Genomic DNA, 27,681 nt, shown 5'->3' on the forward strand with positions numbered 1-27,681 from the left:
GATAGTCATTCTCGTCTTAAAAAGCTCCTGTTCTGGTTACTCCAGAATAAACTGTTTAGTACAGGGGCTCATGAGAGGAAAGAAAAAAGCAAATAGGGCTCTTTTGCAGGACTGAGATGTGTCACAGGTATTGTCAGGTCTTATGTCAATATTATGCCCCTCCAATGAAAGAATTCATTACAAGTGGTTAAATCTATGCTCTGTAATGAGATGTATATAGAGTAATTCAAATATGTCTTTTATGTAGCAACTAAGAATATGATACAGTAGTTTCTGATGCTTAATTCCAGTCTTTCTTTGCTAAGAAAATGGTGATTTTCCTTACTCACATTAACAAAGAGAATACTTTCTGTTCTAATCCTATCTGAAGTCCACTTCTTCCAGATTCTTCAGGTCATCTTCTGTGTACCTACACTATTATTATTCCATATAGTTTGCGCTGGAGTTGTCACTTTCCTGTTTCATGACTTTCTCTACCTTTTTCAGGGCATGCCACCACTTTTTGAAATGAGGAATAAAGAGATGAAATCATATGAATTGTGGGCTGAAAATATGTGGAGGAGATCCTAGTGTTTTTTATATACATGAAAAAATAAATATAGAAAGAAAATGTCAGCTTTAAGGTGAAAAAGACAAAGAATATGCTCTATCTCTTTTCATTCCTAATTTTCTCAATACTTAGAATAAGTGTCTTTATTTTTATTCAAACACCATTAATTTAGTCAACATATATTTGTTGATTATCAACTGTATATCAATCACTGTGCTAGGCTCTATGGAAAGAGAGCAACGGGATACTCATGAATGAACCATGATTCTTCTGTCAGGATAAAGAATCCATAGAGAGAGGTGGAACTTAGTAATGCTACAGTGTAGGTATAATGAGAGGAAAATAATTTATTTATACCCCCCTTGTACCCTTGTAAATTTTAGTTTAAATAAATAATTCATCCTTCCTTAAAATACTTAAAAACAGAGCATTTATTAAGGCTATGTAAAACTGGCATATCAGTTATCTATTGTTATGTAGCCAGCTACTTTAAAATTTACCAACTAACAACTGCTGTTTGTTTAACTTATAGCTCTATAGGTCAGCAATCTGAACTGGGCTCAGTTGGACAGTTCTGGTCTCAGCTGGACTCACTCATGGGTCTGTGGTCAGCTGTAGGGCAGTCAGGTACCTCTCCTGGTGTGACAGGTAGTGGGCAACATGTTTCTCATCATCCAGTAGTTAGCTTGGGCTTGTTCACATCACAGCAGAGTTTCCCAGAGCAGCAAGAAGGCAAGCCCGAAATGGGAAAATGCTTTCCAAAGCTCTGCTTGCAACATGTCCACTACCATCCTATTGGCCAAGGCAAGTTATTAAAGCAGCCCAGATTCTAGGAGTGAAGAAAAATTCCATCTTTTGAAGGGAGAAGCTGTAAAGATGTTGCACATGATGAAGGAATAGATTTTTATTTCTGCAATCTATCATGAGTGGCAATGAAAGCTGATGAAAAATTATCTACCACCCTATCTGTCTATTATCCATCTATCTATCTATCTATCTATCTATCTATCTATCTATCTATCTATCATCTACTTACCTATCTATCTGTCATCTGTTTGTCAAGCTTAGGGTCAAGGCTTGTTTTACATCACATTGTGAAGGAGAATATTAGGGAGAACCAAAATGTTCAATGAGTATTTATTTTGGCATTTGTTATGGGTGGAGGTGGTGTAATACTCTCCTATATTTTCCTTACAATGAATAAAATGTATATTGCTCTCATACAATTTTAATTGTGATTTTTATTGTGTGTAGTACTGAGGTTTTGGCACACCTAGAAAAATAAGTACCAGACCAAATGTGCAAGAAAATACATTATAGACCATTTGTGTCAGAAATACTAAGAGATTGGAAAACTGCTTTTCCCATATGAGCCTCTAGATTTTTAAGAGAAGGAAAAGAATTTTCTAAGAATAGATTGGTAGTAAGGAATTACTTTTAAAGGAGTTTTTTATATGTTACATCATCTTCCACCCTCTTCTCTCAAACAAAATGATGGAGGTCACAGAAAATCTCTTACAAAGCTGACCGCATTCTTTCTGGAGTTGGGAAGCCCCTGATACTGGTATCTGACTTACATTTGAAAGGGTCTAAATGTGAGCAACTGGATGAAGCTCCCTGTAATAACAGAATGCAAAGATGAAACTGCATCAGGAATAACTTGCTCACTCAGAGTTTGGCAGGAAAGGCGCATGTTTCCTATGGTTCACTGTGAACCAGACTAGATCATCTTGAAAGTGACCTGGTCCACAAGGATGCAGGATGAGGTGACCTCAGCAGAGGGCATGTTGAGGGGAAGTCCACTGGCAGTCAAGGGATAAGGGGAATGTTCTAAGTAGCTGGCTATAGCAGGCTTCATCAATGTCAAGGGATCCCAAGTGAAAGATCCTGGTAGGGAAATCTGTGAAGAAGCCAAAAAAATACTGCCCCAAAGAAGGAAGCAGCAGGTGGACACTGGTCACACAGAGTGTGGCTGTGGACAGTAAAGACCTTTTCTATTTCATTTAGGTTATGGAATGTGTTGACATAAAGTTGTTTACAATGATTCCTTATTATCCTTTTTACATCCATAGCTCTGGGCATTCTTACATTAGTATGATAGTACATTAGTAATTTGTGAATTTTTTCTTTTTTGGTTTTGCTGGAAATTTATTAATTTTAGTTATCTTTACAAACAATTTTAGATTTACTATGATTTTCTATTGTTGTTTTGCTCTATTTAATTGATACCAACTCTTACCTTTATTGTTACCATTCTTCTATTATTTTGGGTTTACTTGAACTTTTACTATGTTAAGGTAGAATTTTAGATAATAAATTCTAGCAATCTTTTCTGTTTATAAACATTTAAAACTGTGAAATTTCCTTTTAGTACCATTTTAGTGGCTTTCCACAAATTTTTGACATGTGTTTTTAATTTCTAATTCACCTTGAGTTTTTTTTCTTTGATCCATGCATTATTAAGAACTGTGGGCTTGGTGCGGTTTGGTGGCTCATGCCTGTATTCCCAGCTCTTTGGGAGGCTGAGGTGGGCGGATCACCTGAAGTCAGGAGTTCAAGACCAGCCTGGCCAACGTGGTGAAACCCGTCCTCTACTAAAAATACAAAAAATTAGCCGGGCATGATGGCAGGCTCCTGTAGTCCCAGTTACTTGGGAGGCTGAGGCAGGAGAATGACGTGAACCCAAGGAGGCGGAGCTTGCAGTGAACCGAGATCATGCCACTGCACTTCAGCCTGGGCAACAGAATGAGACTGTCTAAATAAACAAACAAATAAATAAATAAATAATTAGCCAGTTGTGGTGGCAGGCACCTGTAATCCAGCTACTTGGGATGCTGAAAAGCAGGGAGAATTGCTTGAACCTGGGAGGTGGAGGTTTCCTACAAATCACCTTTGTAGGAAATTTGGTTAAAATCCTTTGATACTTACTTAATGGACCATAAAAATAAATGTGTCTTGAATATATTCTGTATGCATTTGAAATACACATTCTACATTTGCTGAATGTAGTGTTATATAAATACCTATTAGGCAAAGTTAACTGATAGTACTGTTCACATTTCTACATCCTTACTGAGTTTTTGTCTTCCTTTTTTACATGGACTAATTAGTTCTGTGAAGGTGAAATGAGGAAGAATGATACAACAGAGAGAACAGCATGTATTTAGATTATAAAGAGGAATAAAGTGTGTAAATAGACTTCTGTCTCATCACTCCACTGGAAATGCCAGTTAGCTGAATCCCAGCAGTGGGCACAGGTTAACTTCTTAACCAAGAAGCTCTTCAAACACTATACAAAATCAGCATCTGAAGGGACGTCCCACTAGCTCTTCAGTCTCAGTGTACCTAAGCAGAGCTTGACATACATTTCTACCCTTTATCTGATCTATCTACTCTACTAAAGTCCCTATCTGATTGGAATGGGAACTTTCTCCAGTGCCGTGTCTCATCACATTCTCCATATAATTGCTACATCTTAGCATAGTCGAAGGCACCTAACAGGTGCTGAATTAATGCTGAATGAATTCATGAAACACTGCCCACTTACCTAAGTCATTGAACATGACCCATTCAGACTGCTCCCCAGAAGAAACGTTCCTGAAATCCTATCTATAGCAAGAACCTGGATAGTTTGACAGGCCTGTGGAAGCAGGCTGATCACAAGAAGACTGTAATACCTGAAAGCAGTCTTGTCCAGGTGGGAGAGCTAGGACTCCAGGTCTTGCAAAGGATTGGGACCCGAGCAGGAGGAGACACACACAGAAAACTCAGGTAGTGACTAGGCCTGACTCACTGTTCTTCTTTGTCCTCATTCACAATAAGGGTAGCCTCAGAACACCATATTCTGCTGTGCGGTTTGTACCATGTACACCTCTTAGGGAAGTTGGGGTAGGTACCATTCACATTGTGCTCAATGGGACTGACTGCCTCTGCTGGAGTTGTTCAGTGTACAACCAGGATGACCCTGTATGGATCACCTAGGAAAAGGGGCAAAGTAATAACCAGCAGGAGCCCTCACCTGGGTGGGTCAGCAGTGCAGCTTTCTCTTTCAAAGAAAAAAATAAGGTTTATCAATAACAGCAGAGGGCATTCCACTCTAATGAACTTACTATGAGAGGCAGAGCCAACTTTTCAGAAATGAATTTATACCATCCTATCAGCTATGGAGGATTGTTTTTTTTTTTACTTTCAACAAATTTTTCATTGTAGTAAAATATAAAATTTACCATCTTAACCATTTAAGTATACAGTTCGGCGGCATTAAAAACGTTCACCTTTTTGTGTAACCACCATCACCATCCATCATCCATCTCCTGTTTTTTTTTTTTTTTTTTTTTTGTGGAGTTTCACTCTGTCACCTGAGCTAGAGTGCAGTGGCATGACCTTGGCTCACTGCAACCTCTGCCTCCCAGGTTCAGGTGATTCTCCTGCCTCAGCCTCCTAAGTAGCTGGGACTACAGGCACTTGCCACCATGCCTGGCTAATTTGTTTTTTTTTTTGTTGTTGTTGTTTTTTGTATTTTTAGTAGAGATGAAGCTTCACCATATGGGCCAGGCTGGTTTCTCGAACTCCTGGTCTCAAGTAGTCTGCCCGCCTTAGTCTCCCAAAGTGCTGAGATTACAGGCGTGAGCCACCACGCCCGGCTATCATCTCCTAAACTTTTTCATCTTCCCAAACTGAAACTCTGTGCCTATTAAACAATAACTCCTCATTGTCCCCTCCTCCAGCCCCAGCAAACACCATTCTGCTCCCAGACTACTTTCAGACTCAGTTTCTTCTTTCACTTAGTAAAAGACAAGGTCCACTGCTGACTAATGGGATTGTTTCTATATGTGGAGGCCTTCTTGCAAACATGTGATTGAGTTTATTGCAGAGAACGGTAATAGGAAATGAGATTGTAGAAAGAAAAGAGATAGAGACAAAATTGGATGAGGGTTTCATACTGGGTGTCCCATCCACAGGCCTCAGCAACCCTGCCATAGATCTGCCCGATTCTTTCGCATCAAGAAGTTGATCTTGGAGCCAATTCTATGTTGTAGATCTGCCGGCACCTTTCATAGCTTTCCCTCTGTTGCTGGCGGCATGGCTTCTCATTATACCGTGGACGTTTAGTGTCCTCAAGGAGCCCATCCATAGTGAGGATTCTGTTTAGGGTCCTGTATGCACCTTCCACATTTCCTTCCTGTACCATCACAGCACTGGCGATGAACTTCAGATGTTTTGCCATGACCTTGGATTTAAATCTCCACTCTGCAGAGCCTGGCACGCTCAGTACCTAGTTGACCCTGGCTATGGAGGATTTTAAGTTGCTTAGAAATGTGTATGTTTGCCTGTTGGTGGGACTGTAAACTAGTTAAACCATTGTGGAAGACAGTGTGGCGATTCCTCAAGGATCTCGAACTAGAAATACCAGTTGACCCAGCCATCCCATTACTAGGTATATACCCAAAGGATTATAAATCATGCTGCTATAAAGACACATGCACACGTATGTTTATTGCGGCACTATTCACAATAGTGAAGACTTTTAACCAACCCAAATGTCCATCAATGATAGGCTGGATTAAGAAAATGTGGCACATACACGTCATGGAATACTATGCAGCCATAAAAAAGAATGAGTTCATGTCCTTTGTAGGGACATGGATGAAGCTAGAAAACATCATTCTGAACAAACTGTAGCAAGGACAGAAAACCAAACACCGCATGTTCTCACTCATAGGTGGGAATTAAACAATGAGAACACTTGGACACAGGGTGGGGAATGTCACATACTGGGGCCTGTCATGTGGGGTGAAGGGGGAGGGATAGCATTAGGAGATATACCTAATGTAAATGATGAGTTAATGGGTGCAGCAAACCAACATGACACATGTATGCATATGTAACAAACCTGCACATTGTGCACATGTACCCTAGAACTTAAAGTATAATAAAAAAAGAAATATGTGTGTTTGCTTCCTCCAATTGTAAAATATTTTAGTTGTTTTATTTATTTGCTAAATACGTTATATATTTACATGGCTCCAAATTTAAAATGTATGAAAGATCATGCCCTCCTATCCTCATTTAGTTAAGATAAACTTTTGGAAGCAACCTATTTTATCAATTGCTTAGGTAATATTTCAGAGAAATTTTATGCATAAACAGATAGCTAAGTATATATACGTTTGCTTCTCATTTTTGTACAAATGGCAGCACACTATGCATGTTTTACTGTATCTTACTATCTTCAGTAAACAAGAAGTCTTAAAGATTATTCTCACCAGTACATAAAAAATTTATTCACTTTTATAGCTAAATAATATCCCATCACAAGGATGTAACATAATTTATTTAAACTTTCCTCTGTTGATGGACATAAAGATTGTTTCTAATTGTTGCCTATTTCAAATAATAATGCAGCTAATTAATTTGATTACATGCTGACTAGAATATGAACCCCATTGAGAAAGAAGAGCTTTGTCTGTGTTAATCACTAATGGATCCCCAGTGTCCACAGCAGTACCTTGTATATAGTAGCTGATCAATAATTATTTGTGGAATTAATCCACTATTTCATATATACATCCACATCTATCTATGCCTATATCTATATTTGGATCATCTGTATCCACCCATGTGTCTATCAACCCTCCAATATAGAACATACATCACACCAAGAAATTCTCTTATCCCTCTTTCTGTTCAGTACACATTTCTCACCCTGGACCAACTTTTTTCTGATGTTTACTACTATCAATTAGTTTTGCTTGATGTTAGACATCATATAAATGGAATCATACAGTGTATTCTTTTTTGTTCTGCTTTGTTTCATTTAATATAATGTTTGTGAAATTCATGCATGTTATTGTATGTATCAGTAGTTTACCTTTTAAAATTGTTAAATATTTCACCACTATATGAATATATTGAAATTTATTTATCCTCCTGTTGATGAACGTTTAGGTTGTTTCCAGTTTTTGGCTATGATAAGTAAGATCATTATATGCATTTTTGTACAAGTCTTTTTAGGACATATATTTTTATTTATCTAGAATAAACATTAGGAAGGGAATTGCTGGGTCACAGGGTAGGTGTATGTTTAATTTTAGAAATACTGAACAGTCCTTCAAAGTTACTGTCCCATTTCATATCATCACTAGCAATGTATGAAAGTTCCAGTTGCTCTACATCTTCATCAACATTTAGTGTTGTCAATCTTTTCAATTAGAGACATTCTGGTGGATATGATGTATACTTCATTGTAACTTTAGTGCACATTTCCCTGATGATGAATGAGGTTAAGTACCTTTTCACGTGCTTATTGAACATTCGCACATCTTCTTTTGTGAAGTGTCTGTTCAAAGGTTTTTCCACTTTTGATTGAATTGCTCATAATCTTTTATCTTTGTTTTGTAGGAATTTTTTGTAATAGTCAAGGGACAAATATCTTTTTTCTATTCTGGCTGCTCTTTTAAAAATTGTGTCCTTTAAAAGAAAAAAAATTAATTTTGATGAAGAGCAATTTATCAAATTGCTTTAAATGAGTAAAGCTTTTTGTTTCCTTTCTAAGAAATCTGTTTACCCTTAGGCCACCAAGACACTTTCCTATGTTTTCCTCTAGAAGCTTTATGGAACTGTGTTTTGTGCTTAAGTCTGTGATCTATCTCAATTTTTATTATTATTATTATTGTATTCAGAAAAAAAAATAAGCTTCTTGTGTTCCATACAGATAGGCAGTTGACCTGGCACTATTTGCTGATAAGTCTTTCTTCTCCTCAGTGCATTGACCTGGCACCTTGGTTTTAAAAAAAATCAGCTGGGGTACAGTGGCTCATGCCTGTAATCTCAGCACTTTGGGAGGCTGCAGCAGGCAGATTGCTTGAGCTCAAAAGTTTGAGACTAGCCTGGGCAACATGGTGAAACCATATCTACCAACAATACAAAAAATTAACCGGGCGTGGTGGCATGTGCCTGTGGTCCTAGCTACATGGGAGGCTGAGGTAGGAGGATTGCTTGATCCCAGGAGGTGGAGGTTGCAGTGAGCTGAGATCAGTGCCACTGCACTCCAGCTTGAGTGACAGAGTGAAACTCCATCTCAAAAATAAATAAATAAATAAATACATAAATATTTTTAAAAAGAAAAAACTGATTTTTTGATAGGTGGTTTTATTTACAAATTCTGTGTGTTCCATTGATCTATTTGCACGTCATTATGCCAATACCATATTGTCTTCATTACTGTATTAAGTCTTGAAATCAGAGTGTCGAAGACATTTTATACACTACTTATTTTCTTAAAATTGTTTTGGATATTCTAAACTTTTGCATTTAAATAAATTTTAGAAGTAGCTATTCAATATGTTCGAAAAAGCATACTGGAATTTCGGTATGGATTGCACTAAATCTATAGATTAATTTAGGGAGAAGAGGTTCGTAACATTTTTGAATACGCCTATCTACAAATAAGGTATAACTCCCCATTTATTTAGGTTTTAAATTTCTCTCAGTGATGCTTTGTCATTGTCAGTGCAGCAGTTTTGTACGTATTTCATTAAATCGTTTCCTAGGTACTTAATATATGTTGATGCTATTGTAAATGGCGTTGTTTTGAAATGTTATTTTCCATTTCTTTGTTCCTAACCTATTAAAAGGAAATTGACTTTGTATTTTTCCCTCAAATCCTCCAATTTTGATAAATTATTATTTTTTGGTAGGTGTTTTTTGGTAGAAACCATATATTTTCTATGAACATAACTAAGTTGTCTTCAAATAGTAGCAGTTTCACCTCTTTATTTTTCCAATTTTTATGACTTTTATAATTTTTGTCTTTTCACATTGCACTGGCAAGGGCAGATAACACAATGTAGAATACAGGCAGTGAGAATAGAATTTATTGATTTTTTCCTAATCTTAGTGTGGTAACTACAGGTTCTTCATCATTATCCATCAACTTAAAAAATTTCTTTCATTTTTAGTTTATTGAGAGTTTTTTTGTTTGGTTTGGTTTTAAATCATGAATAAAGGCTGAACAAAGCTATTAAGATGATTCAGCTCTCTAGGCCTTGCTCTCCTAGAGTTTGTTGGAATAAAGAATGCTTAATTTGTGTTCCATGAACACATATAGGTTACCTATGTGAGAGATGTGACTCTTGGAAAGAAGTGAACATACCTTAGCAGAGAGAAGTTGCATGAGTTTTGCTTGCTTAATATACCAGTTACATTATTTGTCAATGATATAATGTCCTTACAGAAAGCAGTGCAAAAAGAAGACTGTAATACACACAGGGAAGATAGTCAAAAGTGGATATTGGTGGTCATAATTCCGGAAATCTACACCAATGCTCCCTGATCCAGTGCCCATCGCCTCTATATAAAAATCTTCTCATTACATTGGGAAGTTAATGAAAAGCTGGGAAGACTCACTTACAGATTTGTATTATGTCACGAGGTATGGGTGAAAGATGCCACAATGAGCTAGAAAGAATCAGGATCCAGGGCTCCAGAGGCAACTCTGACACTACCTCACTGTGTGACCCCTGCCAAGTCACTGCATCTTTCTTGCCCTCAATTTCCATTTGAAGATAAAGGAATTGAATTAGATTGAGCCCTTACTGAATGATTCACAGACTAGAAGCCGCCATCAGGCCCCCTTCAAAGCAGGGAAGTATAGTCATGAATGAACCAAGAGGAAGGCTGTTTGCCTCAAAAATCTCTCCTACTTTTTCTCTCTCTCCTCTTCTACCCCCGCATTGTCCCCAACATCAACAACACTTTCCTTCATTCAAGTCTGAACCTGGCCATTCTTCTCATAGAGGGAAAACTCCTGGTCTAGTTGATTTCTAAGTTTCCTTCCTGCTCCAACACTCTGAATATGTGGAAGGCTCTTTCCTTTATACCTTGACCTTTTGTCATCTCGTTAAGGTCTATTAGTCATTTCAGTAAGTTTCACTTATTTTAGAGTAATAAGATTGCCTTCATTATAGGGATACTGTACAAATGGGGCAAAAGGACTGCCCTATTGCTACCAGCTGATGCAAAAACATACACACTATCTCCCTTGCATCTGAAATTCAAGTCATCATGCCCTAATGGGATAAAACTTCTTAGTTTCTTTTGGCAGAAATTTCCCCAAGATTTCCCTAGTAGTCAGTTGCTTTGTTTAATTGCAAGAAAATGTAAATCTCATTGCTGCTATTCTCATCTACCTAATTGAGAAGACAGTGTTCACTGTTTGCTTGCCCTCTGACATTCAGATCAGACATCTGCAGGTATGGCAAAGATAGAGAATCTTCTGAGAGTAAATCAGACTTACACCTTTTCTTGCAGAGTTCCCACTACTAGATTCAACCTGGAAAAACAGTGTGCAGCCAGGTTTGTCTCCAGTGCCCTGCTGTTATGACTCTTCAAAAAGATATGTTGAAGTTCTCACCTACAGTACCTGTGAATGTGACTTAATTTGGAAATAGAGTCTTTGCAAAGCAAATCAAGTTAAAGTCAGTTTATTAGAGTAGACTCTAATTCAATATGACTGATACCCTTATGAAAACAGAAAACTTGACACAAATGACAGAGGTACTGCTATATGAAGGTGGAGGCAGAGATTAAAATCATGCATGTACAAACCAATAAACTTTTGTGGCTGCAAGATGCTAGAAGAGGCAAGAAAGGATCCTCCTTTAGAGGCTTCAGAGAGAGCATGGCCTTACCAACACCTTGCTCATTTTTGTTTTTTACTTCCGAATTATATTTTAGGTTCAAGGGGTACATGTGCAGGTTTCTTATATAGGCAAGTTGTGTGTCACCAGGGGTTTGGTGTACAGATTATTTCATTGCCCGGGTAATAAGCATAGTATTCAAAAAATATTTTTTCAATCCTCCCCCTCCTTCCACTTTCTATCCTTGAATAGACCCCAGTGTCTATTGTTCCCTTCTTTGTGTCCATGTGTACTCAATGCTTAGCTCCCACTTATAAGTGAGAACATGTGGCATTGGGGTGGTTTTCTGTTCCTGTGTTCATTCGCTTAGCATAATAGCCTCCAGTTCTATCCATGTTGCTGCAAAGGACATGATCTCATTCTTTTTTTATGACTGCACAGTATTCCGTGGTATATATGTGCCACATTTTCTTTCTCCAGTCTACCATTTATGGGCATTTAGGTTAATTCTATGTCTTTGCTATTGTGAATAGTGCTGTGATGAACATTTGCCTTTATGTGTCTTTACAGTAGAACAATTTCTATTCCTTTGAGTATATACCCAGTAATGGGACTGCTGAGTTGAATGACAGCTCTGTTTTATGTTTTCTGAGAAATCTCCAAACCACAGCTTGGAAATGTAAACTGGCTGAACTATTATAGTTTATATTCCCACCAGCAATGGATAAGCATTGCCTTTTCTCTACAACCTTACCAGCATCTGTTGTTTTTTGATTTTTTAATAATATCCATTCTGACTGACATGAAATGGTATCTCACTGTGGTTTTGATTTGCATTTCTCTAATGATTAGTAATACTGAATTTTTTATATGTTTGTTGGCTGCATGTATGTCTTCCTTTAAAAAGTGTTTGTTCGTATCTTTTGCTCATTTTTAATGGGGTTGTCTTTTGCTTGTTGATTTGTTTAAGGTCCTTATAGATGGTGGATATTTGACATTGCCAGAGGCATAGTTGCAAATATTTTCTCCCATTCTGTAGGTTGTCTGATTACTTTGTTGATAGCTTCTTTTGCTATGTAGAAGTGCTTTAGTTTGATCAGATTCCATTTGCCAATTTTTGTTTTTGTTGCAATTGCTTTTGGCATCCTTGTCATGAAATCTTTGCCAGGGCCTATGTCTAGAATGGTATTTCCTATGTTATCTTCTAGGGATTTTATAGTTTTAGGCTTTACATTTAAGTCTTTAACCCATCTTGAGTTGATTTTTGCTGTGCAGAAGCTCTTTAGTTTAATTAAGTCACACTTACCAATTTTTGTTTTTGTTGCGATTGCTTTTTAGGGACTTAGCCAAAAATTCTTTGCCAAGCCATATGTTGAGGAGGGTATTTCCTAGTTTTCTTCTAAGATTTTTATAGTTTGGAGTCCTAAATTTAAATCTTTAATCCATCTTGAGTTAAGCTTTGTGGATGATGAAAAGAAGGTGTCTATCTTCGATCTTTTGCATATGGCTAGCCAGTTATCCCAGCAATATTTATTGAATAGACAGTCCTTTCGCCATTGCTTGTTATTGTTTACTTTGTCAAAGATCAGATGGCTATAGGTGTGTGGCTTTATTTCTGGGTTCTCTAATATGCTCCATTGGTCTTTGTGTCTGTTTTTGTATCATTACTAGCTGTTTAGGTTACTGTAGTCTTGTAGTATAGTTTGAAGTTGGGTAGCATGATGCTTCTGGCTGGTTCTTTTTGCTTAGGATTGCTTTGGCTATTTTGGTACTTTTTTGATTCCACATGAATTTTAGAATAGTTTTTTTCTACGTCTGTGAAAAACATTGCCAAAACAATGTACAGATTAATTCTATTCTTATCAAACACCTTGAGTTTGGATTTCTAGCTTCCAGAACTGTGGGACAATAAATTTGTGGATTTTGTTTTGTGTATGTGTGTGTTTGTGTGTCTTTTTAAGGGATAGCATCTTGCTCTGTCAGTTAGGCTGTAGTGCAGTGGTAGGATTACAGTACACCACAGCCTTGAATTCCTGGGCTCAAGCAATCCTCCAACCTCAGACTCCTGAGTAGCTGGGATTATAGGCACCCACTACCCAACCCAGCTCAAAATACCACAAGTTTGTGATAATTTGTGGTAATTTGTTATAGCAGTCCTCAGAAACTAATATACCTATCTCCTCATCTGCACCTCTTCTCTTACTCAGACATCCTTTCTTCTCTAATCTCTTTTTCAAGAAGCTCTTTTCTGACCTCAAAGCCTCAGAAAAGAATGTGAACTAAAACTCATTTACACTGAGTATTAAGGTACATATAACCTAAAAAGAGCATGAAATGTTGGCCCTCACAGGCCCTTGACCTCAGGGGTGGGAAGCTACACTCTTACACTAAAGGAACTGCTGGAACAGTGGACACAGTACTAGCTTGGGGTCAGTAGACATCTCTTGGCGTCTCAGTTTTTCCACCTGCCGAAACAACATAATCTCATGAACCTCTTCTAGATTTGACATTTGTTGGTTCTTTGAGCCTATAAATGTAGCCCCAACAGTGGAATCTCTGATTTTCCTTTGGTGGAAGGAATGATACTGCTGTACATAGCGCCTTCTGGTTCTACTATAATCACTTCAGTGATTCTCTGTTTTCCTTTGTTGCTCCCCACTCAAGCCCTCACTGGTTCTCTCCATACTATTATTAATATTTGTTAAGGATATTATTCCTCTTGGCCCACCACTCACAGTCAGCCAGAGTTATTTTCTGGTTTTATTTATACCATTTTCCTGTTTAAGTCAGTCTATCATTCCCAAATGATGACACATCAGTGACCACACTTCTTACCCAAGGACTCAATGGTACTTATAACCAAGTTTCTTTGTCTCTCCAGACTCCTTTCCCACCACATCCTTTTACACACCCACACTTGAATCATGGGGCTCACTTCGTCATTTTATAAGCATATTTAGGCTTCTGCCCTTGCATGATACTGATAAGTCTCTCCCTTTAATGTGAAATACCCTGCCATCGTGTTCCTCTATTGCTTCTCTACTTATCTTTCAAGGACAACCTCATAATTGGATTTAATTTCACTTTACTTTTCTTGAACACATTTTATCTGTATTTCAACTTTTCTTTTATTACAATCTGCTACTTATGAATCAGTCTCACCCACTAGCTGCAACCTCCTTGAGAGCAGATACTGTTATTGTATTCACCTTTATTCCTTCATAGTAACAACTACAGTGTCTGGTACATAACATAGTTTACGCACTGATATGCTAAAGGCAATCATCTTGTTTATGTAGCCAGATAAAATGTTCTCATTGACCCTGAAAACTTCCATTTTATTTCATGTTCAGCTACAGTTTGCCAGCAAAAAAAGCAGAATAAAGCTAAGCAAGTCATAGAGAAGTTATAAAGGTCGCATAGTCACATATTTACAGATCTCACTAACCTTCGTACCTATCCTATACTTCTTGACTTCTTGCTGAATTAGAAAATGGCAGTCCTACTCCATCTTCTCTTTATCATAAGTCTGTGCTCATGAAGTTCCCTTGTGACTATGCAATTAGATGACACCAAAGATAATAGTAGAAAAACTGTGAAAGGAAATATTGTCTATGTGCTTATTTTTGAGATAACCTAGAAAGATGTGATTTGTGGAAATTGTATCCGATGCAAAGCTAGTTTGGGGCAGGAGAGAGAACTCAAGGAAATTTGGAGCTGTGGAACGCAAAGAGGAAATGATACAGGGAGCAATTCTGGATTTGGAAAGGAGCCTAGGCCTTCTAGTAGATGAGCTCATATTAGCACCCTTAATGCATACTCTTGTTACTCTGCAGCCTCAGGAAGGCCCAGGCCAGACCAGGTGGTCCTGCAAGATCATTGTTGAAGTATTGTAATCTAGTCACAATAGTACGGTCTTATCCAAGGACCTAGAAAGGCAACCCCATTCCTTTTGCTGGGCAAGCTGACCATCAGTTTCTAGAGTGCAAAGAGCAGGACAAGTCAGGACCATACTCTGGTCTGAGCTGAAAGATAGGCGTGGACCAAAAAGCAGTGATTTTCAAAACTGTTTCCATGTGTTGCGTGCTCTGAGAAGCTCTTCAATCTCCACACATTTCCTTTTGGTCCCTGCTCTACTTTCCCCACTTTCATGACATAAAAGCAAATGGTCCCATTATCTTGTAAACACAAAATAGCTAATTTTTTCTCAGAAGTTTCAGTGTCTATGCCTTCCTACTTGAGAACTCTTACTTATCTCTAAGACATCCTGTGAGAGCAGAGTAGGGAGGAGGTGTGGTGAGGAAGATGCTCACCTTTCCTCTCCTCACCTTCTCTTACATCCACCCCAACCTCAGGCATGGATTGGGCTTCAAGTCTGGAGGATGTGTATCTTCCTTAGATTTCCAACTGTGTGCCAGTCTGAGGCAGATTCTGACTCTCACAGTCCTACCTAGGGAGGGAGTGGTCTGGCTGGGCTCCATAACCTTGCCACATCCATTGTAGCATCTGTAAAGTGGCAGGTTCAAGAGAGGCTTCTAGATAAATGGGCCTGAGGAAGGGCACATCAAAAATGCAGGACTTCCAGGGCTACCGCAGGTGCCCAGAAATGATGACAAGACCCTGGCAGAGGCCTGGGGCTTGGATGAAAAGGCTGCAGATTATGAAAAAGAGATAGTAATAATTTAAAAGATATGGTGAATGTCACAGAAATGGGCAGTAAGTGCCAGCAAAATACCTCAGAAAGGCTGGACAGAATTAGCCACACCTCAGCAGACCGCAGTTCAGGGTGTCTCAAGCACCAAAGAGACCAGCGAGGAAACTCACTGCTCATAGGCCTGGCTCCATTACCTTCAGGAGAATAAGTGCCTTCTATGCCTCCTCCCCTATTCCCAGCCTGTGCCTCCCTCCTCTACTTCCACCTGCCATCTTCAGAAGGAAAACAAAGGAGTCTTCTTGTGAAAGGAACAAAACAACTATTTGGGGAGTTTAAATTTGGAATTCACTGACTACGTATCCAAAAGAGGTTGAATTAGGAAAGAAGCCACTTAAAATTAGCCAAGTCTGAGATATATTTAATTAGCATAAGTTTTTAAATGTATGAATGTAATTGGCATACATTTTCTTATGAGTAAGGGTGAGAACTCAAAATTAAGATGTGGTTGGCTATAGATAAAAATGAAAGTTTAATATTTTTGCACATCTGCACTGCAGTATGTAAGATTTTACTCTCTCTTTCACATATGTCTGACATTAAGATTCTCTTTGTACTATATCCCATATCAGACCATAGATGTTTACAAAACAAATGTTTATTAGCCTAGAGTTTTTATCTTGAATGAGAGTCACATTATCACCACCATGTCCTTTGCTCCTCTGTAACCTGGATGGTGGCTGTTCCCACACAGCCCAGCTTGATGGAACACTCATCTCTTTTTCTCATTCCCAAAAGAAGCTTCCTCCCCCACAGAGCCCTTTTACTGACTAAACAGGCAAAGTTCAGTCCATTACATTATTTGGTAGGGTGCAAACACAAAGTAATTCTATTATCAGTCAGTAACTTACCTGTGAACTTACTTTGTTGAGTGTTTTTAAATTTTCCACTACCAGAGGAAATCTCAAGCAAACCTTGTAAGATCCAATCACTTTCAGTTATTAATTAAGTAGTCTTCTCTTCAGATAGGAATGAAAGCAAGAAAGAGAGGAATGAGAGAGACAAAAAGAGAGAGAGAAGGAGGGAGGGAGGAAGAGAAAGAGAAATCAAGCAAGCAAAAAACAAATCTGGTTCTTTTTATAGGGTGACTTCCTCATATGACAGCCTCTTTCTTGCTTCTCTCTGAGCACAGGGCTGACTTCTGCTTGGAAGCTTGCAGCAGAGAAAGAGGAGATCCTGTTAGTTTTCTCTCTCTCTTTGCTTCACTTCCTTCCCAACCCATTAGCTGCTATTTTGGGTCCCTAAAGAAGGAGCAGGGCAGAACAAGAGAGTTAACAATGAAGGATAAAGTCTTTTTTAAGAAGACAGCTACAGTGGGGCTGGTGTCCCTTGAGTGAGTGCCCTGTCACCTGCTGCCTCTCTAGCAACCATTCTGTAGTTTTTCAGAGACTCATCCACCTGCTGTTCCCTGATGCTATGATGCCTATGGCCAACTACTTATAATGCCCCTACTGCTCCTGGACCTTCCTCACACAATTCCTCTTGGGGGGTCACCTCACTCTCCCAGCCATGCTCTGTGAAGCGTCACCTTCAAGATGATCCAGTCTGGTCCATATAAAATGCTAGAAAACATGTTTCTTTCTTGCGTGAAATTTGACCAGCCTGGGCAGCATGGCAAAACCTCATCTCTACAAAAATATACAGAAAAATTAGCAAGTTGTGGTGGCGTTCACCTGTGGTCCCAGCTACTCAGGAGGCTGAGGTAGGAAAATCACTTGAGCCTGGGAGATCAAGCCTGAAGTGAGCTGTGATCGCACCACTGCACTCCAGCCTGGGTGACAGAGACAGACACTGTCTCAAATTAAAAAATAAAAATAAAATAAATAAATAAATTCGAGTGCACAGGAGATTCCTGACACAGCTCCAGCCAGCTGGTCATCTTCAGATGCTTACAGATATGAGCCAGCTACCAGACCAGGTCCCTCTAAACTTCAGTGGACCTGAGCAGAAATTTCTCATGGAGTTTCCAAGTCCCTCTCTTGGTTTGTTTAGGGGAAGGCAGAAGAAAGTACACAGTACACTAAAACTTTATTTAAGAAAATTCCTTGTTATACATATTTCTTATTAATGAATGAATTCTTGGCATTGTCGAATAAAGCCCAGATGGGCAAGATAGGCTAATGATGGCAGTGACCAGTTTTATAAAATTTGAACGTGTCTTGAACAAATGATCTAGAATTTATTTTTCCAGGCCTTGGGGCTTCTGCCAGAACTGAGACCATTATTTATGATGTTTAATTTTTAATATTATAATTAATTATTAAATGTGGATTGATTAGAATATTTATTTATTTATTTATTTTTATTATACTTTAAGTTCTAGGGTACATGTGCACAACGTGCAGGCTTGTTCCATATGTATACATGTGCCATGTTGGTGTGCTGCACCCATTAGCTCATCATTTACATTAGGTATATCTCCTAATGCAATCCCTCCCCCCCTTCCCCCTCCCCACAATAGGACCCGGTGTGTGATGTTTCCCTTCCTGTGTCCAAGTGATCTCATTGTTCAATTCCCACCTATGAGTGAGAACATGCGGTGTTTGGTTTTCTGTTCTTGCGATAGTTTGCTGAGAACGATGGTTTCCAGCTGCATCCATGTCCCTACAAAGGACACGAGCTCATCCTTTTTTACAGCTGCATAGTATTCCATGGAGTATATGTGCTACATTTTCTTAATCCAGTCTGTCACTGATGGACATTTGGGTTGATATCAAGTCTTTGCTATTGTGAATAGTGCTGCAATAAACATACATGTGCATGTGCCTTTATAGCAGTATGATTTATAATCCCTTGGGTATATCCCTAGTAATGGGATGGCTGGGTCAAATGGTATTTCTAGTTCTAAATCCTTGAGGAATCGCCACACTGTTTTCCACAATGGTTAAACTAGTTTACAGTCCCATCAACAGTATAAGAGTGTTCCTATTTCTCCACATCCTCTCCAGCACCTGTTGTTTCCTGACTTTTTAATGATTGCCATTCTAACTGGTGTGAGATGGTATCTCATTGTGGTTTTGATTTGCATTTCTCTGATGGGAAGTGATGATGAACATTTTTTCATGTGTCTGTTGGCTGTATGAATGTCTTCTTTTGAGAAGTGTCTGTTCACATCGTTTGCCCACTTTTTGATGGGGTCGTTTGCTTTTTTCTTGTAAATTTGTTTGAGTTCTTTGTAGGTTCTGGATATTAGCCCTTTGTCAGATGAGTAGATTGCAAAACTTTTCTCCCATTCTGTAGGTTGCCTGTTCATTCTGATGGTAGTTTCTTTTGCTGTGCAGAAGCTCTTTAGTTTAATTAGATCCTATTTGTCAATTTTGGCTTTCGTTGCCGTTGCTTTTAGTGTTTTAGACATGAAGTCCTTGCCCATGCCTATGTCCTGAATGGCATTTCCTAGGTTTTCTTCTAGGGTTTTTATGGTATTAGGTCTAATATTTAAGTCTCTAATCCATCTTGCATTAATTTTCATATAAGGAGTAAGGAAAGGAACCAGTTTCAGCTTTCTACTTCTGGCTAGCCAATTTTCCCAGCACCATTTATTAAATAGGGAATCCTTTCCCCATTTCTTGTTTTTGTCAGGTTTGTCAAAGATCAGATGGCTGTGGATGTGTGGTATTACTTCTGAGGGCTCTATTCTGTTCTATAGGTCTATATCTCTGTTTTGGTACTAGTACCATGCTGTTTTGGTTACTGTAGCCTTGTAGTATAGTTTGAAGTCAGGTAGCGTTATGCCTCCAGCTTTGTTCTTTTGACTTAGGATTGTCTTGGCAACGTGGGCTCTTGTTTGGTTCCATATGAACTTTAAAGCAGTTTTTTTTTTCAATTCTGTGAAGAAAGTCATTGGTAGCTTAATGGGGATGGCATTGAATCTATAAATTACCTTGGGCAGCATGGCCGTTTTCACAATATTGATTCTTCCTATCCATGACCATGGTATGTTCTTCCATTTGTTTGTGTCCTCTTTTATTTCACTGAGCAGTGGTTTGTAGTTCTCTTTGAAGAGGTCCTTTACATCCCCTGTAAGTTGGATTCCTAGGCATTTTATTGTCTTTGAAGCTATTGTGAATGGAAGTTCATTCATGATTTGGCTCTCTGTTTGTCTGTTACTGGTGTATAAGAATGCTTGTGATTTTTGCACATTGATTTTGTATCCTGAGACTTTACTGAAGTTGCTTATCAGCTTAAGGAGATTTTGGGCTGAGATGACGGGGTTTTCTAAATATACAATCATGTCATCTGCAAACAGGGACAATTTGACTTCTTCTTTTCCTAACTGAATACCCTTGATTTCTTTCTCTTGCCTGATTGCCCTAGCCAGAACTTCCAATGCTATGTTGAATAGCAGTGGTGAGAGAGGGCATCCCTGTCTTGTGCCAGTTCTCAAAGGGAATGCTTCCAGTTTTTGCCCATTCAGTATGATATTGGCTGTGGGTTTGTCATAAATAGCCCTTATTATTTTGAGGTACGTTCCATCAATACCGAATTTATTGAGCGTTTTTAGCATGAAGGGCTGTTGAATTTTGTCAAAGACCTTTTCTGCATCTATTGAGATACTCATGTGGTTTTTGACTTTGGTCCTGTTTCTATGCTGGATTATGTTTATTGATTTGCATATGTTGAACCAGCCTTGCATCCCAGGGATGAAGCCCACTTGACCATGGTGGATAAACTTTTTGATGTGCTACTGGATTCGGTTTGCCAGTATTTTATTGAGGATTTTTGCATCGATGTTCATCAGGGAAATTGGTCTAAAATTCTCTTTTTTTGGCATGTCTCTGTCAGGCTTTGGTATCAGGATTATGTTGGCCTCATAAAATGAGTTAGGGAGGATTCCCTCTTTTTCCATTGATTGGAATAGTTTCAGAAGGAATGGTACCAGCTCCTCCTTGTACCTCTGGTAGAATCTGGCTGTGAATCCATCTGGTCCTGGACTTTTTTTGGTTGGTAGGCTATTAATTATTTCCTCAATTTCAGAGCCTGCTATTGGTCTATTCAGGGATTCAACCTTTTCCTGGTTTAGTCTTGGGAACGTGTAAGTGTCCAGGAAATTATCCATTTCTTCTAGGTTTTCTACTTTATTTACGTAGAGGTGTTTATCATATTCTCTGATGGTAGTTTGTATTTCTGTGAGGTCGGTGGTGATATCCCCTTTATCATTTTTTATTGCATCTATTTGATTCTTCTCTCTCTTCTTCTTTATTAGTCTTGCTAGCGGTCTGTCAATTTTGTTGATCTTTTCAAAAAACCAGCCCCTGGATTCATTGATTTTTTGGAAGGTTTTTTTGTATCTCTATCTCCTTCATTTCTGCTCTGATCTTAGTTATTTCTTGCCTTCTGCTAGCTTTTGAATGTGTTTGCTCTTGCTTCTCTAGTTCTTTTAATTGTGATGTTAGGGTGTTAATTTTAGATCTTTCCAGCTTTCTCTTGTGGGCATTTAGTGCTCTAAATTTCCCTCTACACACTGCTTTAAATGTGTCCCAGAGATTCTGGTGTGTTGTATCTTTGTTCTCATTGGTTTCAAAGAACATCTTTATTTCTGCCTTCATTTTGTTATGTACCCAGTAGTCATTCAGGAGCAGGTTGTTCAGTTTCCATGTAGTTGAGTGGTTTTGATTGATTTTCTTAGTCCTGAGTTCTAGTTTGATTGCCCTGTGGTCTGAGAGACAGTTTGTTTTAATTTCTGTTCTTTTACATTTGCTGAGGAGTGCTTTACTTCCAACTATGTGGTCAATTTTGGAATAAGTACGATGTGTTGCTGAGAAGAATGTATATTCTGTTGATTTGGGGTGGAGAGTCCTGTAGATGTCTATTAGGTCTCCTTGGTGCAGAGTTGAGTTCAATTCCTGGATATCCTTGGTAACTTTCTGTCTCGTTGATCTGTCTAATGTTGACACTAGGGTGTTGAAGTCTCCTGTTATTATTGTATGGAAGTCTAAGTCTCTTTGTATGTCTCTAAGGACTTGCTTTATGAATCTGGGTGCTCCTGTATTGGGTGCATATATATTTAGGATAGTTAGCTCTTCCTGTTGAATTGATCCCTTTACCATTATGTAATGGCCTTCTTTGTCTCTTTTGATCTTTGATGGTTTAAAGTCTGTTTTATCAGAGACTAGTATTGCAGCCCCTGCTTTTTTTTTGGTTTGTTTGTTTTCCATTTGCTTGGTAGATCTTCCTCCATCCCTTTATTTTGAGCCTATGTGTGTCTCTGCTTGTGAGATGGGTCTCCCGAATACAGCAAACTGATGAGTCTTGACTCTTTATCCAATTTGCCAGTCTGTGTCTTTTAATTGGACCATTCAGTCCATTTACATTTAAAGTTAATATTGTTATGTGTGAACTTGATCCTGTCGTTATGATATTAGCTGGTTATTTTGCTCGTTAGATGATGCAGTTTCTTCCTAGCATTGATGGTCTTTACATTTTGACATGTTTTTGCAATGACTGGTACCTGTTGTTCCTTTCCATGTTTAGTGCTTCCTTCAGGATCTCTCACAGGGCAGGCCTGGTGATGACAAAATCTCTAAGCATTTGCTTGTCTGTAAAGGATTTTATTTCTCCTTTACTGATGAAATTTAGTTTGGCTGGATATGAAATTCTGGGTTGAAAATTCTTTTCTTTAAGAACGTTGAATATTGGTCCCCACTCTCTTCTGGCTTGGAGAGTTTCTGCCGAGAGGTCTGCTGTTAGTCTGATGGGCTTCCCTTTGTGGGTAACCTGACCTTTCTCTCTGGCTGCCCTTAACATTTTTCCCTTCATTTCAACTTTGGTGAATCTGACAATTATGTGTCTTGGAGTTGCTCTTCTGGAGGAGTATCTTTGTGGCATTCTCTGTATTTCCTGAATTTGAATGTTGGCCTGCCTTACCAGGTTGGGGAAATTCTCCTGGATGATACCTGCAGAGGGTTTTCCAACTTGGTTCCATTTTCCCCATCACTTTCAGGCACACCAATCAGACGTAGATTTGGTCTTTTCACATAATCCCATATTTCTTGGAGGCTTTGTTCATTTCTTTTTACTCTTTTATTGCTACGCTTCTCTTCTCACCTCATTTCATTCATTTGATCTTCAATCACTGATACTTTCTTCCAGTTGATCGAGTTGGTTACTGAAGCTTGTGCATTTGTTAGGTAGTTTTCATGTCATGGTTTTCATCTCTATCAGTTCATTTATGGTCTTCTCTGCATTGATTATTCTAGTTATCCATTCTTCCATTCTTTTTTCAAGGTTTTTAGTTTCTTTGCACTGGGTACATAGTTCCTCCTTTAGCTCTGAGAAGTTTTATGAACTGAAGCCTTCTTTTCTCAACTCATCAAAGTCATTCTCCATCCAGTTTTGTTCTGTTGCTGGTGATGAGCTGCATTCCTTTGGAGGAGGAGATGTGCTCTGATTTTTTGAATTTCCAGCTCTTCTGCCCTGCTTTTTCCCCATCTTTGTGGTTTTATCTGCCTTTAGTCTTTGATGCTGGTGACGTACTGATGGGGTTTTGGTGTGGGCGTCCTTTCTGTTTCTTAGTTTTCCTTCTAACAGTCAGGACCCTCAGCTGTAGGTCTGTTGGAGATTGCTTGAGGTCCATTCCAGACCCTGTTTGCCTGAGTATCAGCAGCAGAGGCTGCAGAAGATAGAATATTGCTGAACAGCCAGTGTTGCAGTCTGATTCTTGCTCTGGAAGCTTTGTCTCAGGGGTGTACCCAGCTGTGTGAGGTGTGAGGTGTCAGTCTGCACCAAGTGAGGGATGTCTCCCAGTTAGGCTACTCAGGGGTCAGGGACCCACTAGAGCAGGCAGTCTGTCCATTCTCAGATCTCAACCTCCGTTCTGGGAGAACCACTGCTCTCTTCAAAGCTGTCAGACAGGGACATTTACATCAGCAGAGGTTTCTTCTGCTTTTTGTTTAGCTATGCCCTGTCCCCAGAGGTGAAGTCTACAGAGGCAGGCAGGCCTCCTTGAGCTGTGGTGGACTCCACCCAATTGGAGCTTCCCAGCAGCTTTGTTTACCTACTAAGTCTCAGAAATGGCAGGCGCCCCTCCCCCGGCCTTGCTGCCACCTTGCAGTTAGATCTCAGACTGTTATGCTAGCAATGAGGGAGGCTCCGTGGGCGTGGGACCCTCTGGGCCAGGTGTGGGATATAATCTCTTGGTGTGCCATTTGCTAAGACCCTTGTTAGAGCGTAGTATTAGGGTGGGAGTTACCTGGTTTTCCAGGTGTTGTGTTTCTTAATTTTCTTTGGCTAGGAAAAGGAATTATCTTCCTCCTTGCACTTCCCAGGGAGGCGATGCCTCACCCTTCTTCAGCTCTCACTGGTCAGGCTGCACCCACTGACCAGCACCCACTGTCCAACACGACCTAGTAAGATGAGCCTGGTAGCTCAGTTGAAAATGCAGAAATCACCCATCTTCCATGTCGCTCATGCTGGGAGCTGGAAGCTGGAGCTGTTCCTATTTGGCCATCTTGGGTGCACCCTGATTAGAATATTTATTAATCAAATATTAAGGATAGATACTGTATTAATAGTTGCAAGAATACAATAGAGACTATGAATAAATAATTATCCCAAGTTTCTTTCTTTCTTTCTTTTTTTTTTTTTTTTGAGATGGAGTCTTGCTCTGTCACCCAGGCTGGAGTGCAGTGGAGCCATCTCCATTCACTGCAGCCTCCGCCTCCTGGGTTCAATGAATTCTCCTGCCTCAGTCTCCTGAGTAGCTGGGACTATAGGCGCATGCTGCCACACCCAACTAATTTTTGTATTTTTAGTAGAGACAGGGTTTCACCACGTTGGCCAGAATGGTCTTGATCTCTTGACCTTGTGATCTGCCCACCTCGGCCTCCCAAAATGCTGGAATACAGGCGTGAGCCACCACACCCCTCCCATCCCAAATTTCTTACATTTATATTGTAGCATTCAAAATTACTGCCTTTTAATTTAATTAATCACTGCCTTTTAATTTAATTACTGCTTGTGTGTTAAAGACTATGCTTTAACCAACTCTAATTCTTGTCCTCCTCTTTTCCAGAGCCTAGGACAGTGCTTGGTTCACAAGAGATAATCACTAAATATTTGTGGTTAAATTGATAATATTCAATAAAAATTGTATTACCAACTTTGAGAGCACTGAAATAAGGGGTGATGGAGGATAGCCCCCAACTGCTCTTCCTTTCTCCCCTCCTCCTAAATGCATTTAGCCATCTCCTGTATCATTATTATCTCTTTATTCCATTTCCAACTTGTTTTCAAGAATAGGTGATGAACACCAGTTAATAAAAGAAGAGTCAGGAGCTGAAAATAGGAAACTACACCCTCCCCCCGTCCCCGAGACCACATGTTACAGAAATTATGTGGACACACAGAGAAGATTGGCAGACCCTCAAGAAGAGAAATCGGTGGGGGGGTCTAGGTAGAACAGCTGGTTCTCTCAATCACATGGATTAAGGAAAATCATCATCTCCTTGGTAAGGAAGGAGTGGAATTTCACAGTACAATATTATCAAGCTAAGTAGGGAGTGCTCATGAGAAAACTGTTCACGTGACTCTTTTACAAAACTCAGATTTTGCACTGGTGTAATGTTCTCCATGCAGGGGCAGCAAAGTGCAGTGATGTCTAGTAACCCTCATGATACTTCCCATGCCAGGCCAGCTCCTTGGATAGCTCCTCTTTCCTCTTTCTTCATGAGTCCTGTACTGAACCATTTATTCTGACATGAGAATGTGGGCTTTCAGCATGAATATGTGTCCAGTGACCCGACTTTGGGGCACAATGGTGCCTGGACAAGGCTAAATAGCCTTTGGAACTGAGCTGGCCTCTTTGCAGGGTACTTCCAGAGTGCTTCTGAGGTGTGACCCTGTAAGCTATTTGCTTTCCTGTCACTTATGATTTCCCATTTAAAAGAGGAACATGAATGTGGATTAAGCAAGATTAAATTAATTAAACATTCAGTTTTTAAAATGAAGAAATGAAAACTGATCATCCTAGCAAAATAAATAAATAAATAAATAAATAAATAAATGTATAAATCTTGTCAACAAAGCTACCAAGAAAGGACCCATCTATCTTGTACAGGGTCCCACAGCTAGTAAGTTACTGAGTGAGAACTGGAAGCCAAGTCTGCCTGCACCCAAAACCCATGCTCATAGCCTCTGCACTATATTGTTGCTTTTTGAAGATGGTTCCAGGAAAGTCCAGAAAAGCACAGGTAGAAGTTCCAGGGCAGAGCAAGCCAGGGACACAAGGACAGCTAGGGCCGATTTTGCTGCTAGCAGGATGTGGGCAGGCAGTCCAGGTTCAACCAGGGCACCCTGGACGGGGAGGCTCACTGAGTTCCCTCCCTGTGGACTCCAGCCTTTGGGCTGCTATCATCTGTTCTCTGTCCTCTTGGATCCCTAATTGCAGATACCTGAAGAATGAAAAGCCATTGCAATTTTGTCATGACCCTGAGGGAGGCCACAGTGCAGGTGTCCTGTCTGCCCTGCAGCATCCACAAGGGCCCAAGCTGACAGGGTTGGTGCTGGAGTTTTTACTCCCAAGTCCTTAGGGCCTCTTTTCTGTGAGTGATTGGATTTTTCTTTGCCATAAACAATCTTAAGATTAGTGATATTAAAAAAGTATTAATAATAACCAACCATAAATAATGGATCTATTAACAGGCAATGTGACTCAATGTGTACAGTTATAGAGAGTTTATGGTCTCTGGGGAAACCTATTCTGTCTTTTTTTTTCTCATGATGGGTTTTAATTTTTTTTTTATATGGTCATTCCTTATTATACCCAGATACTCAGTTCTTGCACATGTGAAAAATTTGCCCTCTGTATTTCGTTGAAAAAAATCTGTGTATTAGTGGATGGACCAGCCAAGTTCAAACCTGTGTCAACTAGTTTCCATAGGTACATGGTGTTTTCTCCTCACAAATCCCGCAGAACAATTTTATTTTAAGTTCCTGAAGACAGTGCTTATGTTCCCTGAACCCCAAGTCCTGGATCTATTTCTCATGTGACATAATGTTGAGCTTCTCCATCTTGGTCACTATTGGGAAGGGAGAAGGGACACAGTGAGAGCGACAGAAGGGAATCAAAGCGATTATTTAGAGGTGTTTTTGCAGGTGTACACAGGAAAGAGCAACCAAACCCATCAGAACTCTGTGTTCTAGATCAATTGCCAATAAAACATTGGCCTGGGAGAGTCTCAGTCATTCTGTAACCGTCTCAGAATGTCAGTCCCAGCCACCAGAAAGCACAATGTGGACAAGGAATAGAGCCAAGAGATGGCATTTCTGGTGAGTCTAAAGGCTCGGTGATGTTCTGTCTCACAATAAAATCATTCCTGCATGCATTTGTTGATTCAGCAAACATTTATTGCATGCTAAGCACTTGACATGTAAGGGAGAGCAATTTGGATGGTTTTCTACTCTCACGGAGCCACAATTGACATACTCAACTATTTATCCGAGGGGTTTTACCTTGATACCAAACCTGCAGGACATGAAGCTTGCCCTCCCTGAGAGGGCCCCTCAGAATGTCTTCTAGCTTTTGTTGTGTGTCATGTATTGATGTCCTCCAGACAGGTATCTACTTCCGCATAGCTTTGGGCTTCCCTAACCTGTGCCTCCCATTCCACCTCCCTTTTCTTGGCGGTCCTCTTCTTGATAACCACTTCTCAATTCCCTAAACCCCTCAGCTTCTGAAACTTCTTCCTTCACTCTCTTCTCATACCCTGGCTTGTGCCTGGTCATTGCCCAGAACAGCTTCTCTAAACTTAAAGCACTTCTCTCTAAATCTCTGAACAACTTCC

The 27,681-nt window shown here is 39.6% G+C and overlaps 1 pseudogene; it reads right to left on the minus strand.

Annotated features, from left to right (window-relative positions):
- Window positions 1-5,391: 5,391 nt before the first annotated feature.
- Window positions 5,392-5,777, minus strand: LOC104676426 (annotated as a pseudogene).
- Window positions 5,778-27,681: the final 21,904 nt, after the last annotated feature.

Source organism: Rhinopithecus roxellana, chromosome 8 (genome assembly GCF_007565055.1).
Source record: "Rhinopithecus roxellana isolate Shanxi Qingling chromosome 8, ASM756505v1, whole genome shotgun sequence".
Lineage (NCBI taxonomy): Eukaryota > Metazoa > Chordata > Mammalia > Primates > Cercopithecidae > Rhinopithecus > Rhinopithecus roxellana.